This window comes from Triturus cristatus, chromosome 7 (genome assembly GCF_964204655.1).
Source record: "Triturus cristatus chromosome 7, aTriCri1.1, whole genome shotgun sequence".
Taxonomy (NCBI): Eukaryota; Metazoa; Chordata; class Amphibia; order Caudata; family Salamandridae; genus Triturus; species Triturus cristatus.
In genome coordinates this window covers 199269925-199286865 of record NC_140590.1, presented here as the reverse complement: position 1 = coordinate 199286865, position 16941 = coordinate 199269925, and the positions used below count along the sequence as shown (strand labels likewise).

The 16941-nt window shown below is 45.9% G+C and overlaps 1 protein-coding gene across 3 annotated transcripts in view; it reads left to right on the top strand.

The window, feature by feature from the left end:
- The window catches only part of LOC146809210 (putative methyltransferase DDB_G0268948), a 530358-nt gene that overhangs the window by 93578 nt on the left and 419839 nt on the right, over positions 1-16941 (top strand). For 2 of the 3 annotated variants that reach the window (XM_085616026.1, XM_085616028.1), the window contains exon 2: positions 2800-2969. The gene's annotated coding sequence lies outside the window, so the exon portion shown is untranslated. Of the gene's footprint in view, positions 1-2522; positions 2691-2799; positions 2970-16941 lie in introns of those variants that run through there. The other variant, XM_085616027.1, reaches the window with a different exon arrangement.

The window sequence follows — 16941 nt, the reverse complement described above, 5'->3', positions numbered from 1 at the left end:
TCTCAATATTGGTCTCGTTGGTTGAGTCGGTTTGATGGTTTTCCGTGCTCTGCTCTGACTATGTATGGGTTTGATATTTCACACACCATTATTCCCTTTCTTTATTCTTGTGCTGTCTACTATCAGACCCCCTATTCTGCCGACTCATTCTCCTCTACTTCCAGTTCCGGGAAAAACGTACTCCCTATCCAATCCCTGCACTCCTCTCAAGCATTGGAGCAGTGTGTGGATTGACCTGATTGGGCTGGATTAACGCTCACTCAGGCTGTTTCTCCAAGGTTGGAGAAACCTAAGTGTGCATGCTAGTTTGGCCGGCCCAAGACGGGCAGCCAAATTGACATGCGCACTTAAAGTTGCATATATACCACTCCTCCTCCCACCTCCCATGGCGTGACCCCATCCTTCCCTGCACATGCTGGCTCAGAGCCAGCACTGAAAAATAAAATGATAGGAAAATATTGGTTCATTTTTCAGCTGCTGACTCTGAGCAAGTGGGTGATGCTCCTCCACCAGTGCAGAGAAGTTCTTGACTCCTGCTTTGGCATTCCCTGTGCTATTCCCTCCTAACATTTCCTTTCCAGAAGTACCTTGATATGTTGTGTGATATTCTTTACACGGCCATCTCCCGTGCTAGTTTAGGTTCTTCTAGAACTGCCATGATGAACTCAATACGGACGACCGGTTGTTCTTGCATAATTGGTGCAGACTTATTGTTGCTAATCACTGGAGTTTTATATTTTTGTGATTTAATTTACATTTATTACACACCTAACATGCCTGAGAACACCCACTTGTGAACCCGCTATCATACAATGCAGAGCCCTGAGAGAACTGTACCTAAGCAGCCTATGCATTGACCCTAGAACAGGCAGGACCACTTTTGGAGGAGTGGGGCGAATTGTTATCATAAACTGCACGTCAATAGTTGTGAATCCTGACAGATGTTTACACATTTCATTGAAGCAGCAATTGATGAAAAAGAAAGACTTAGATCCCACTAGCATGACACCTCAAAAAGTAAAATAAAATGCGAGGGATTTAATTGCATCAATATGTTGACAAGTTGATGCAGAACAGCCCACCATATTCACCTAAGTAGTAACCTAAAAGGCAGAGGCACATTTAAGTCAGGACATTGAGTTAATGATTGAGCAATGGGTCAGATGCTGAAATAAGTAAAGTTGTAGCATCACTCTATTAAGAATTACGATATTACTAAGGGTGGGCCGAGAACTCCGCTCCGCATGCTGAGTGTGCGGAGTTTTGCCTGCTCCGCGTTCAGCGGAGAATGCGGAGCAGGCAAAACCCGCAAACTCCGCAATTGTTAATAATAGGGCGGGTGGGAGGCGGGTGGCGTAGCGGAGCTACGCAGAGCGCCCACAGAGTTTGTTATCAATTCCGTGGTGCTCCGCGTAGCCCCGCTACACCCACTGCACCCAGGCCTAGATATTACTTGCTGTAATGTGATTTTCTCGAGAACACCAAGCTATTCTATGTGCAATTTTAGTATAGGTCCTCAGCTGTCAAAAATTTATTTTTTTTATCTAAAAGTAGGCACCTACTAGACGTGTGTTATGAACTAATCTAAGTATTGTACATGTTGGAAGTGTTATGCATGTTCATGTCAGATAAGTGAACATAGCTGCTGGGTGTGTATGATTCAGGAATATTACAAAGATACTAGTAGCCGTGCGAAAAACCTTCTGTGTCTTTGCATCAGTTAAATGAAGCTCATGCTGTCCCATTCTCCCAGAGGGTTAGGGCCATTGTCTATCGTGTTGTGGTGCATTATCCACTTGCTTTCCTTCTTATTCAGGTTCGATTGCACATCGCCTCCTTGAAGGTTTTTTCAGTGCATTCAATAACTTGTAAAGCCACAGTTGTCCCCTACTCATTTGAGGATTTAGGCCCCGCCTTAATCATTTGCCCACTAGACTTTGACATTGGCATTCCAGCAGGCACTCCTCGATGATCACCGAACCCTCTCAAATCCAGCCTGAATTCCACAGCCAGGCCGCTCATCTCTTGCATATGTTTGAAACTAGACTGCCTGACATTTCTCTGTCCGCCACGTCATCCAGTGGTTGTCAGTCACTTAACAGATTTAATTGCAATCTGATTCATTCACTGGATGATGCAGAAGGCAGTCAGTGTGCAATAGCCAAATGATTCAGTTCTATTTCCCTTCCAAGCCTGACAGCACCTGCAGGCGAGGGAGTCTGTCACTCTGTCTCCCTTCGTGTCAGCAGTGGAACTGTTCCCAGGCCTGGGATTTTATCCTTCAAATCATTGTGTAACCTGCAAAGGATTAATACTGCATGTTAGTTTGATTAGTTTACTGTAAGGAAACCCGGGCAGCGCCTAGATACATTAACATGTCAAATGAAGGAGCCGGATTCAAACTGGTGCTCGTGCTGACATGGAGTGAGAGCTCACATTGCAGAGAGGAGCCATCGAGGTTAAGACGTTCAGTGCAGGGGGCTGGCAATGTTCCAGCGGCACCGCCCAAGCAGGGATGCTCTCCCTCCCTCTCATCCTCAGGGTGATGGGAGATCATTTGTGCGTTCAAAAAACGTGAACATTGTCCACTCTCGATCCTAGCCTCCGTCTGATTTACTACTGTGACCTGACCTGACCTGATGAGTGTGTTCTGTCTGGTCGGTTTTTTAATGCCAAGTTCATAAAAAAACGTGAGTTTCTCATATCCTGTTGCATAACTCTCTAAACAAACGCTAGCCTCTTTAACCACGTATGCCTTTATGGTTCTCATGCGAACCACATCTGTTGCTTTTATTACAGACCCTGTCTGCACCGTCCCAGACGCAGTGCCTTCCTTCAGACAGACTCTAGCGCTTTGCACGTGGGGAGGTCTCTGGGCGCTAAGGAGCTGCCTTTCACTATCGTCAATCGCTTTCCATCCACCACTGCAGCGGCTGCTGGTCAAGCAGGAAGACAAACCCACTGCAACGGTGAGTTGTTCTTTTCCCTTTTGTTTCCTGCTCTACAAGTGTGAACGGTGCAGCTGTATTTAAACTGCAGCGCATTGGGACATCATTTGGGATGTGTTTTATCAAAGAATTGACATGGGAACTTAAGATATTTGATGTTGTGAACTTTGGAAATACAGAGTATACAATCAAGGTGATTATGTATTCCAATACCATCCTTATACCTCCCTCTACGGAGTGATGTGTGTCGTTCTAGGGGTGTGTTAAATGAGGCACATTAAAAGCTATACTCCATACATCTTATTATCAGGAAAATTATTTTCTATGTTACAATATTGATAGATGGGGGCCCAAATATTCATAACAGTTTACTTCTTTAAAAATTTCACTCCGAAATTAAATGTGCTATTAAAGTTGGCGGGGCCGGTCTGATTGGAGTTATATTAAAAACTGCGATCCGGCTGTGCCGGGGTTCACTGAGCTGCTTGAAGAGGGGATTATATTCAGATCTGTTCGAAAGGCTCGTGAGCAACAGATCAACGTGTGCATTTAGCAGCTTTAAAGGTGCTTGTGCGCAGTCTGGGAGTCACCCGAGACCCCAGTGTGCCAGGATAGCCCGTGGTTATGATGTTAATGTTTCCACTCCGGCAGCAGCCTGGCAGAGGTTTCTGACAAATCCAATGATAGTGATGTTAAGGGCTGAAGACCCGCTTTGCCTCAGAGCACACAATTACACTCATTACAGGAGTTGCTGATCAAATGTATTTAACAATTTCATGAGGCTACAGTTCAGGGTAGGGCCATCAGGCTCCTAGGCAGGACCTAACAGTCCACCCACAAGTGTGGATCCCTTAGCCTTTTAATGAAGGTTTGAGGAGGTCCCTCCTCTCCTGCGCCATTTTGGTGCAGACGCAGGTTTTGTGCAGAAGGTTCTCTTTATTTGAGCCCATAAAGTGATGTAAAGTCCCAGGCCAGGGCCTGCAAATTTCTGGCAATAAAGATAAGGAGGCAGTGTTACTTTAGCGGGCATCTTACAACTGAGACCATGCCCAGAGCCCAGGGCCAATTATTAACCCTGATTATGATGTCTTGGCGTACGCTGGGCCAGCCCACAATATAGCACGTCCAGTGGGGTTCCAACCAGGTCACCCCTCGCACAGTGGGAGACATAGCACCTACCAAAATTAGCAACACTACATTCCTCCTTTACCAGGAGAAAACCGTACAACTTAACTTTCAACAATATAAATGAAAAACATTAAGTCCACAAAACAGTCCATGACAGCGGGACACTTATGGAAAATTCTTACTCGGTCTTCTGGGGCAGTGGTTTCTTCCGTCCGCTACCAGCTCTGCAGTCGCCGACAATCAGCCGGATACAAACTCCTTGTATTTTTGGGTCGGCTTCGGGTGTGATCGCAGGTTATACCGACCTTGGCTGCTGCGCCCAGTGGGTGTCGATGATGATGCGGCCAGGTTACCACTGTCTCTGGACCTCAGGCTGCCCGGCTGAACATCAGGATCTTTGGGTTCCGGATCTTGGTTTCCTTCAAGGAATGGTGTAGCATGCAGGTCTTCTGTTGTCGAGGGTGTGAGGCTGCTAGGCTCACCGTCAATGCATGGAGATCGATTTGGGACAGTCTCATTTGACATGTTAGCCACCGGAAATTCTTCAGCGTCATCTTTGGGGACGTTCTTGAAAAAGGATATGTTGTGGGTCACGCTCTTGTGTCTCCTCCAAGCAGTTACCATAGTACCTTTGATTTTGATTATAGTCCAGGGATCTAGTTCAAAAGGTAAACGGATCTTCCCGCCAGGGTGGCGGTCTTGTACCACCACTCGATTGCCTACAACGATTGGGCTCTACTTAGCGTGTCTTCTTCATGAGGCCATGGTGTTGTTTTTCATTCGCTTGGAGTCTGACTGGTTTGGGGGTTTGGTGTTTCGGCCCACACTGGATGATGTGGGATGGTGTCTGTCACAGTCCGACCAAAACCCAACCTGCTCTGGGAGACACCGATGGTGCAGTGAGGAGTGAGTCGGTACTCTTGAAGGAATTGGTACAAAGCTTTTTCTAGATTGTGACTGTCGACTAAGGCAATTTGGATTGTTTTGTTTAAAGTCCTCATGACGCGTTACACTTCGCCGTTGACCTGAGGCCATCACAGGGTTATCCTGCGGTGTTTTACTTTGTGTGATGCCGGGTACTCCGTTAGTTCAACGCAGGTGAATGGTGGGTCATTGTCGGTGCGGAGCTTGCCAATGTGTCCATGTGTCGCCATGAGTTTTTTCAAGTTTGGGGATTACTTCTGCCGCAGACGTTGAGGAGACAATTTCAACTTCATTATATCGCGAGAAGTCATCTACCACCATCAGCATGTACTTTCCTCCAGGTAGACTGCCGAAATCAGCTCTCACTCTTTCCCACGGTGCACTAGGACCTGCTTCTGTGATGACTGGTGCAGGTTTGTTGGCTAGTCCTGTTGCAAGCCAAACCGGGCAGCGTTGTTTTATCGTTTCCATCTGTTGGTCCAGGCCGGGAAACCAGACCTTACTCCTGAGGCGGTTCTTCGATTTTACTATCCCTTGCTGGACTTCTTGCGTAAGGAGGGTGGCTTGCTGGTTCAAACTCTTTGGTAGGACTAGGCATGGGACTCTCAGGAGACAGCCATTAGCTGATACGTACAGTTCTTGGTGGACTTGTTATACGGCCTTCAGGATGACTTGGGCCATCACATTGGGCTTTGCAGAGGCTTCCAATCACCAGAGGTGACTACTTGGATGGTGATCTGGAGGCAGTCGTCGTCTTAGTAGCTTCTATGACCTCTTTCAGAGATATTGGAAGAGGCCTAGACCTTTCTACAACCATCCTCACGTAGTCCTTTGTAGCTGCCGCTTCTGCGGCTTCCGGGAGGGTGACTGGCTGGGCGTGCCTTGACAAGAAGTCTGCCGGATTCCAGGTGCCATGTTTACCCTCCACCATGAATTGGAACTCCTGCAGCTGCAGAACCCATTTTTCAGTCCTCGGGGGAGGGCGTGATGATGAACCCTGAAAGAGTGGGATCAGTGGCTTGTGGTCAGTAACAACTGTAAAAGGGTGGCAATACAGGTAGATGTAGAAGTGGGGACACCCTCATAGGATCGCAATTGCCTCCTTCTCGATTTGTGAGTATCTTTGCTCTGTGGGCATGAGGGTTCTGCTGGCATAGACAACTGGGGCCCATTCTCCGCATTCTTGTTGTTGTGCTAGGACTGAACCTAGGCCAGTGGGGCTGGCATCAACCACCAGTTGGGACACTCTACTGAGGTCAAAGTACACTGGTGTTGGGGCAGCCGATAGTGCAGTTTTTGGGCGTTGGAACGCCTCTTTCTGCTCGGGTCCCAATCTCCATTGGCTGGGAGCTTTGATTAGGTCTCTCAGTGGGCCGGTCAAGTCGGACAGGTTCTTGATGAAGCGCCCGCAGTATGTGACCATACCTAAAATACTGCGAACTCCCGACACCGACGTTGGGGCAGGTGCTTCTTGGACATCCTTCACCTTGTCGGGATTCGGCCTGATGCCTTTATCAGAGAACTGATAGCCGAAGAAACTGATGTCTTGTCTCAGGAACTCGCATTTTTCCCAGTGCAATGTCAGCCCACTGTCTCTGAGGCGGGAGATCACGGCTTGAAGATGAAGGAGATTTCCAATGTGGGAGCATGAACCAAGATGTCATCGCTCATGTTGAGCACTCCTTTCAGTCCATAAAGGACATTCTTGATGATGTTTTGGAGCACCTCGGCCGCACTCGAGATCCCAAAGTTATGTCGGGTGTAACGCCAGAGCCCTGCGTGAGTGGAGAAGGTGGTGATGGGGTGAGAGTATGAGTGCAGAGGAATTTGGTGGTATCCTGAGCGAAGATCAATTTTGGAGACCCACTTGTACTCTGCAAGTTTGCCGATAATGTCCTCCCCAGTTGACGTAAGGTGGCGTTCTCGCTTGATGGTCAGGTTTGGGACTCTCATGTCTACACAGATGCAGACTGCGTCAGGCTGTTTCGATTTTTTGCTATGACATTTACACTTTTGGTCGTAGGTGGAAGGCAATCCTTCTGTGCCTGAGGGCCATGGAGGCCACAGACTTGTCTATATGTAGCTAGAGAGCCGGGCCTTTTAGGCACACAATCCAGTCAAATAGGGGTGTAAAATCCTGTAGCAGGCGGTCCAGGTTGTGTGCGTGTATATTGAAGGCGAATTGGATTAGGTTGAGATCTTGTGGGGTGCGACAGCTGAGCAGAAAACCCAATCCTTCTTGCGACACGTTGACCTTAGCTTATTGGTGTGTGTTGTAATGAGAGAGATCTGCCTGGAAGACACCACACAGCTGTAGTGGAGAGTGGGTGCCGAACGCATATACCTACACATTGGTGTGGTGGAGTGCTGGTGGGTTGGGTAGGCTCCGATAGATGCTGGGGGCCATGAGGTTGATGGTGGCTCCAGAGTCGATGGGGGCAGCCAAGGAGTGTTCTTGCACTCCAATCTTGCACATGGGTGTGGCCTGCCGGGTGGCTGTTAGTGTATTCAGCATCCTTACCACATGGACAGTGGCTGCGTCATCATCGTCCATGTCACTATTAGAAGAGCTGTCAGGGAGTGGTTCGAGGGCTTGTACCTGCCTTTGAAGGCCCTTTGGTCATCTTCTTTGCGACGAGAGGCACACTTTGAAAAAGTAGTTCATTTTCCTACACACTCTGCAGGTCTTGCCGGTGGCAGGGCAGGCTCCTTGGTGGGGGTACAGGCCTCCGCACCACCCACATGGGCGATTCCATGGAGTGCGGGGTGGATTTGGTGACCTTGGGTTTGGCCTCCCGGGCGTCGGTGCGAATGGTGCAGACTGGTTTTTCTTTGATCAGCGTGGTGGGCTTGGGATCCATGTGGGCCACCCTGGCCTTAGACACCTTCTTGGACTGTCCCAGCATCAGAATATCCCTCATAGGCATGTTGTGTTCCTGCAGGATGCATTTGCGCAGTTTGAACGATGAACAATCCTGGATGAACTGGGCCCAGACTTTGTCATCTTCATCTGGGAGGGTGCAGGAGCTTGCTAGCTCTTTCAGTCGCCCGTAAAAGACGTCCACCGACTCATCCAGCTGCTGACACGCCTGGCGGAGAAGGAAGCGTTCATAGTCAGGCTTAGTGTAGTTCTCGAAATGAGCTGTATTGGCATCGTTCCAAAGCACAGTTTTGGAGAGTTTGTGAATGTCTGCACCGCACAGATGAAGGAGCATGGGCCTCCTCCACGGGGTTGGGATCTCCACCGCATCAAAGTATGTCTCCAGGCGCTTGACCCACGCCTTCCAGTGTGCCGCTTTGCAGGGCGGGGGGCCTGTGATGGTGAACAGCTCCAATGGCGGAACGGACGGCAAGTTGGCAAAAAAGTAGGTGAAGCAGCAGTCAGGACGCTGCCACCTCCAGATGAGAGCATGAGTGGGCGCACTTACTGGCGTGCAGCATTGGGCACTGGGAGTAAACATGCAACAGGCTGGGTGCGGTCACCCCCTGAGCCCTGCAGACATAGCAGTGAAATGACCTGGAGGCTGGATGGCGGGCAACCCAGCTGCTGGGCCGGGTAGACAGGAGCACACTGAAGCACATAAGAGGCTGTGAGTAGAGTGAGCTCATACAGCTGGGGGCTGGCTAAGATCATCCAGGAAGGTGCTGACAGCAGAGGAGTATGGGTAGCAGGGACACCACGTGGGCTCCAATAGAAGCTGGTGTCTATGTCCCACAGGCGAGGCAGCACAGTCCTTTCTGCCCTCAGTGTAAGGCGTGCGCACTGGAGCAGGCTGGCTGTGAGGCAGCGGGGGGAAGACACACATTGCTCACTTCGTGCGTGCAGACGGTGGTGCACAATGTTGAGTAAAGCGCACGGTCACCCGGAGCACAGCTGCGCGACGTAGGGTCATATGCAGGCCCAGACGTGCATGCAAAGGCCGTAACAGGCATGCACTGTGAGGGCCGGGAGAGAGACAGGCCTGAAGAGTGCGTGGCAGATCTAAACTGACACCATGCACCGATGCTGAAGTCTCCAGCCATGCTGATGGGGTGAGCCTGGATCGCCGGTGACTGCCGTGGCAACAGTAAGTCAGGGGAGGTGCAGCAGGTCTACAGGACCACCTCGTTGCCAGTATAAAGTCTGGGGCCGGGGCCTACATATTGCTGGCAATAAATATGAGGAGGCAGTGTTATTATAGTGGCCAGCTTACAACTGAGACCACGTCCGGAGCCCTGGGCTATTTCTTAAACCTGATTAAACTGGCTCAGTGTATGCCAGGCCAGCCCACAATATAGCACGTCCAGAGGGGTTCCAACCAGGTCACCCCTCGCACAGTGGGAGACACAGCTCCTCCAAAATTAGGAACACTACAGGTGACAGGCTCTGTTGCTGGAGTAAAGCCATGCAGGTTTGTACGCTAGAGTAGCTGACAGCCCAGGCGACACCGCTGTAGCTTAAGCTCCGGATGAAGCGGAAATGTGCAGGCTAGGTATGATGCTTGCTTTAGTTTTGAGTAGCCATTTATGAACATCCATGCATGATTTATTTTTGTGAGATCTTCTTTATCTTGAAGAAGAGAAATTGAGGCCATTGCAAAGTTAACTAGTTTTTTTTTTTTAAAAGCATTGCATGACAGTGGTGAGGCTCAGAGGTTTCCTAGGTGCAAGTTGACCCACGTGTTCTTTAAGGCTGTTGCTGTGCTTGCTGCAGCTCGAGTTGTCATTTCCAGACCACAGGATGTTAACTAATTGAGCTCTTCATGTTTTAGATTAAAGGACCATTTCACAGTTGCCCCCTGTCACCCTATGGATTACTTCATTAGGCTGAATTGCAGTCAGATTTGACTTGGAGAGGAACTCAAGGCTAGGTTTAACACATAGGGGCCGATTCAGATCTGGGTCGGAAAGCTTTCTGATCAAGCCGGAATCCAGCAGTCCGACCGAGCGAGTACGTTGCGGCCGCATGTTGCCGTACACGGTTCGGTCAGACGCTCATAGAAATAAATGGGAGCCGGTCATACAACGCGTACATGGGCTCCCATTGACTGAATGGATACGTCTTGCACAAGGGCTCCCCCTACAGTGGGTACGCATTGGTGCCATCAGCACCATACATGCCTGTGTTGGGGAGACCCTTGGGTCTCCCCCTGTGCCCGAGTCATAAGGCTGCGGATGACGGTGGTCCGACGCGGACCCCCAAAGGTAGCTAACCGGACATTATGCGAGCCGGAAACTTCGGCTCGATCCGGCTGTCCGACGCGTGCATCATACTGGCTCGGTCTGAATTCGCCTCCATTGCATAGCACGGTTTGCATACGGACGAGGCGTACGGTGCGGTTCGGACCCAGAAACGATTCGGTTGGCGATTTTGCATTTCTTGCAAAATACTTGATTGCTCGTACAGCTGTACGAGTCGGGCGTAGAACATGCGTACCGTTTGTTCTTTTTACGTCCGGATCGCGTTTGGAGCCCTTCCTAGCGAGATCGGAATCAGCCCTCCAGTGGTAAACTTTTGTTTGGAGTTTGACCAAGATGACTGAATCACGTCTGAATAGGACCTTACTGCTGTAGGTTAAAGCTGGCAAGAGTTTCTCCATCATGACTTTCAAGAGAGGATCAAGTGTTTGGGCTTTCAATTTCTGGTGCAGGGTGCTGAAAGCAGCGATTAGGGCATTGCTTTTGTTTGTGATGGCTAGGAGATGTTGTTTGGCCTGACTCTTGTCATCTAGCAACATCCCTAGGTACTTGTATTCTTTTACTGCTTCTAGGCAGTCTAGTCCAAGATGCCACATGCCATTTTTCCTGTGTGCTCTGCTGACCAGCATCACCTTGGATTTGGGACTTCTTTTTATGATTTGCAATTTCGATGTATTCAATTTTTAAAGGCAGCCATTAAACCCATAAAGCAACTGTTATTTTTAATACCTTGGGGTTCTTTTCACTGAAATAGTGTGAACTGGGCAATGAATTGATTCTGCATCACCCATTCATACAGGAAAGTCATGCTCAGAAATACATTTTTTACAGTTATTCAAGGATTGCACTAGATCTGGGGGCATGATTCATAAAAGTCATTTTGAAGTATGTACAGTAGCATCCCAACATTACTACTTCATGTACTATAAAATGCATTTCACAAACTTATGGGCGGAGACCTCTGCCTCTCCGATGTTTTCTGCACAGAGATATCCATATCGATGACAGAGATCTCTGCACATGTAGATATATGGCTTTGTAGTAAATGATCTGAAGATTTAGAGAGAATGTTGTGAAAATAGGGAACAATCGCTTCTAAGTAGAAAAAGTTTTGTAACATTTAATAGGGGTTTAGAGAGGGACAGGCTAATGCGAAATATACACATACATAAGAATAAGACAATTAGAAATAATGAAATGCATTTTAAATTTGACAACATACTTGATAGTGACAAAACATAAAATATAGGTTTAATACTACTACATTCCTTATAAGGAAAAACAGACTTAAAATGTTAACCAGCTCAGCCATTCCACTCATGTCTATACACTGAAATGAAATGAAATGAAATGAAATGAAAATGTGACTTGTAAAGCGCTGCAGCTGCCCTGAGGCGTCCAGGCGCTAAAAACAGAAGAAGCACTCTTGAGGTTACTTTTAGGCATTGAATAGCAGGGTTTTTAGCTGTTTCCGGAACGTAGTCAGGTTAGGGTTGTTCCTCAGCTGCAGAGGGAGGGAGTTCCAGAGTTTGGAAACATTATACAAGAAGGAGCGTCCTCCTGCTCTGGCTCTACGTATTCTGGGGATTTCGGCCAAAAATGCTGTTGAAGAGCGAAGAGATTTGTTGGGCCTGTAGGGAGAAATCAGGGGGCGATTGATGTCTGGGCCCGTTTCCCAGAATGTCTGGTGGGCGATACAGAGTGATTTAAATTTTACTCTGTCCCTGACAGGTAACCAGTGCAGGGTCTTTAAACCGGTTCTTACTGAAGTCCTCCGGGGGATTCCCAGCAGCGCTCTGGCAGCACAATTCTGGGTGCGTTGGAGCTTCTGTAGGGTATAGTCTGGTGCTCCCAAATAAAGGGCGTTATTGAAGTCCAAACGAGATTGGATGAGGCCCTGTATAATTATCTGTTTGGCCTCAGAACAGAGGAGGGGAAGGACTTTCTTAATCACCCTAAGGAGGCCAAAGCAGGTAGCTGAGATTTTAGTGGCCTGTGTGTTAAGGCTCAGAGACTTGTCGAGCCAGACGCCCAAGCTTTTAATGTTGTCTCTGGGGGGTGGGGCCATTCTCATGCTTGATGGCCAGATCAGCTCTATGGAGGCGGGGGAGGCTGGGCCCAGGATCATCAGCTCAGTTTTATCGTCGTTTAGCTTTAGGCATGAGCTCATCATCCACTTCTTTACATCCTCCAAACAGGCCGCTAGGTCTGGTGGCGACTGGAGGCCGCTCTTCTCAGCAAGGGAGACCACCAGCTGGGTGTCGTCGGCATAGGAGATGATCTTAACACCATGCGGACGAACTACCTCAGCCAGTGGCTTCATGTATGCGTTGAAGAGCGTAGGACTTAAAGAGGAGCCCTGGGGAACTCCGCATCCCAGGGGGCGAGTTGATGAGCGGGATGTGCCGTCGAAGACCTGAAAGGTTCTGTCAGATAAAAAAGAGTTTAATGCACACGGCGCGTTTCGGCAGAAGCCTTGTTCACGTGTCACGTGAACAAGGCTTCTGCCGAAACGCGTCGTGTGCATTAAACTGGTTATTGGGACGACTGTGTCTGCCTTTCCTTCCTGAGAGCGTATCTATGAACTTTCACATACCTTGGATATATATATATATATATATATATATATATATATATATATATATATATATATATATATATATTACCTACTGGCGGTTGCCAGTAGGTAGTTATAGTTAGGACCACGTTTCCATAGGAAAACCTCAACATTCTATTTTGAATAACTTTGGCGCCGGTCGACGAATCTTCGTGAATTTCTCAAAATAGGTGGGGCGCTACGCTCCGCTCCTACCCTGAAAGTCTCGGGGGGATCCGTCAAGTGGGGGCTGAGATAAAAGGGGGGTCCCAAAACGCGTTTTTCCCATGCATTTTTCCATAGGACCTTTAGAACGAGCTACAGCCCGAACGGCTGAACAGAATTACTCAAAATTTGGCAGAGAGGTAGTCCCTAGGTCAAGGAAGTGCCTTTTGTAGGTTTGGTGTAAATCTGTTCAGTAGATTCTGAGAAAATAGCCTTTAAATCAATATATATATCTGAGCCCGCTTACGGTACGCTTACCGTACGCTTACGGTAAGCGTACGGTGGCGTGCGCGAGCGCGATTCTGATTGGCTCTTAGATCTTAGTAAACATTCGAATCGGTCGAAACCAGGAAGCGGCGGCCGCCATTTTGTGTATTTCACTCTGAAAAAAAAGAGTGAAAACAAGGAAAGGGGGCAATGAGGAGAGTTACAGATCCCCTAACATTTGTAAGGGGGTCAAAGAAGGACAGAAAAGTACAAAAAAAACATTTATTGATTTTAAAAAAAATCACGGGGTACGCGTACGGTAAGCTTACGGTAAGCGTACGGTAAAAAAATAAAAATAAATAAATGAAAAGCAGATTTAAGAGTTTAGAAATTAGGGAGCTCTAAAAAGAGCTGTTGTGTTTATGAAGTCATTTCTTTAGTGGTACCTACAAGTAAGTACCGATGCAGAGTCTAAGGTTCAAGAGGAAGACTCTGTTCCCTTCATCATTGAAGTGCACACCATCTCCTCTATAAATGTCTTGCATGTCATAACGCAAGTTGTTGTGGTAAATGGCACCCATACCATAGTCACGGAGGAAAGCAGAAACAGATTTGTTGACGTGCTTTCTTGCTTTGTCAATCTGTGGACAGAAATGATTGGACCAGTTCCATTTTTGCCTTTGGCATATGTTGGAAAACACAAAGGCAGTTTTAGGGAAAAGTGTAAACAGTTGTGCAAAGGTGTCCTTCATAAGCATTTCCAGACCTACCCCAGTCAAAGTGCCTAGGTCATTGCCACCACAGTGCACTATTATGAGGTCAGGGTGTTGGATTTGAATGAAGGATTTCACCAATGGCATCAATTGGTGCCACTTTAACCCTCTCTGACCAATCCATTTAATGTCTACATTTGGCAAAGCAAGGTCTCTCACCATACCTGTTTTCTCTGCAAACTTTTCACTCCAGAAGACATAGCTGTGCCCTACAATCCACACTGTGAACATCTTCAAAGGAGAACTGGATGCACTCAGGAGGTGTCTTTCAGTAGAATGGCAATATGAAAAGAAAGACAGTTTGGAAATGGAGGCATACATATTTTTTTCAAAACAAAAAGAACTGATTGGCTGTTTCATACCATTCTAGAATAAAAACTAGGCTGTATGTGTAAATTAATAGAAGCATGTTTTATATTGGTAAAAAAAAATGTGTAACCAAAGAACAGTACTATGGATTTGCTGTTAGGTTTGAAAAGTCAAGCACTCTTGCTCTGTGGAATTGAAACATTGTTTGGCGAACTTCTGACCTAACTCAACACAGCAGTGTTCCATGAGCTGTTGCTATGGTAGCAGGCAGAAGTCAAGTTGGGGGAAGGGTACTAGGCAGAAGTCAAGTTGGGGGAAGGGTACTTTTGGAAAAGGGTTGGTTTTCAACCAATAGAAATGTGTGATTACATTTGAAAAAAAGGGGGAAGCACTGAGATTTGAAACTTACAAGTATATGTGTGGAAAAATAGAGGGAAAGTTTGCCATTATCTGGTTCTGCTGAGAGGAGAGAGGTGAACACAACAGAGATCCTGGCTCTGATAATCTGCTGTTTGAGTGTCACATTTCTTTCACAACTAACTAATTTTAAAGGTGAGTTTACAGTTTGAGAGGGGATGTATGTGGTAACTTAAGAAATGAATAATAGAAATGGAAATTGTTTTTGTTGTAGTTACACATGGTGGTTTCATAATGTGTCAGTCTGTAAAAGTGATTTTCACTTGCCCCGAAAAAAAAAAGAGCAGTAAGTGTGCTTTCAAATTGGCAAAGAAATTTCGTTTTGGGACTAATGTGAAAACATGACTCTGTGTGCAGAGAGGAATTATAGGCAGAGATTTATTGCGTCTTGCTCTGGTGATTTCACAGTTGCATTAGATGGAAAGGGGGAGCGAATTTTTGGGGGAAGAAGCAGAGTCTTAGCACACACCCATGTGCTTGCCATGTATAGTCATGCACAGTATTTACAAGCGAGTGGGGTTTTCAGGTTTCAGTCTGTAATGCAAATACATTCAGCATCACTAAGGCTGGTTGCCCTTGCTGGAGTGTAGGCAGTCACCGAGAATACACATGGTGGTGGTCTGAAAAAACAGTTTGGACATGTGCATTTAAATAAATCAAAAAAAGTGGTTTCATAATGTGTCAGTCTGTAAAAGTGATTTTCACTTGCCCCGAAAAAAAAAAGAGCAGTAAGTGTGCTTTCAAATTGGCAAAGAAATTTCGTTTTGGGACTAATGTGAAAACATGACTCTGTGTGCAGAGAGGAATTATAGGCAGATATTTATTGCGTCTTGCTCTGGTGATTTCACAGTTGCATTAGATGGAAAGGGGGAGCGAATTTTTGGGGAAAGAAGCAGAGTCTTAGCACACACCCATGTGCTTGCCATGTATAGTCATGCACAGTATTTACAAGCGAGTGGGGTTTTCAGGTTTCAGTCTGTAATGCAAATACAATCAGCATCACTAAGGCTGGTTGCCCTTGCTGTAGTGTAGCAGTCTGGACATGGGCTTTTTAAAAAATCTGAAAAGTGGTTTCATAATGTGACAGTTTGTAAAAGTGATTTTCACTTGCCCAAAAAAAAGAGCAGTTAGTGTGCATTCAAATTGGCATAGAAATTTCGTTTTGTGACTATTGTGAAAAGAAATGTAGTAATATATTTAAATACAATAAAGGAATTGTTACAGAGAATCGGTGAGATCTGTACAAATAAAACTTTAGAATTTTATTGGATTACCATTGGAAATTTAATCAAAAAAGAATTTTAAAATTACTATTTGGTCTAAAGGAAATGAAATCAGATGTATTTTGGAGTTATTTGAGATATAATATTGTGATTATACTTCTGAAACAAACATATCAGACGGTATTTTAAAGAAATAAGTATTGGTATTAGATGATATTTTTTTAGAATATTATGCATTTCTATAATGTTAAGTTTAAGTAAAAAAAGAATCAGGGCTTTTTTAATACAATCTTTGTGATTGTTATTTTTTTTTGCCCGCTGTAAAATGATGAATGCAATTGCTTTCACAATTTATAGTGAAATGCAATATATTCTGAAAACAGCAAAAATAAGGCAAAAATATTTTATGGAAAAAAATGTAAATATGTGTACTGTATTATAAAATGTTTTAAAAATATTAATACTTTTTTCTTTTTTTCCAGATAGATATAGAAAATTTTCGAAAACTACAAACATTTTTAAAACTATTTTTAAAAAAAACAAATGAATAAATATTTTTTCAGTGAGTATGGTAAGTCAATAATAATAATTGTAGTCTCTCAAGGACCTTGTAATGTGTTTATTGATTTTTAGTGTTTTTTTTTTTTTTTTTTTAAAAAGTACGCGCACCGTACGCGTACGGTAAAAAAAAATAAAAAAAAGTTTTTAAAAACATATGTAAAAAAAAGATGAAAGATAAGGTTGGCTCTTAAAAGAACCGTTGTGTTCATGCAGGGACAGAGGAAAGGAAGCATGGGAAAATTATTCAAAGCGACAAATGTGTTGATGTATTTTGTTGTTCACTAGGGAAACACTGGTCTCCCTATAGCAAATTAGATCTTGACAAAATGTGCATCGAATATCAACCTTCCGAAATCGAGGGTTGATTTCCAGAGGGCCAGCAAAAGGAGATTCTCCCCCCACAGATGAAGGGCTCACCTGACCTGCAGAAGAAGGAGTCAGCCCTGCAGATG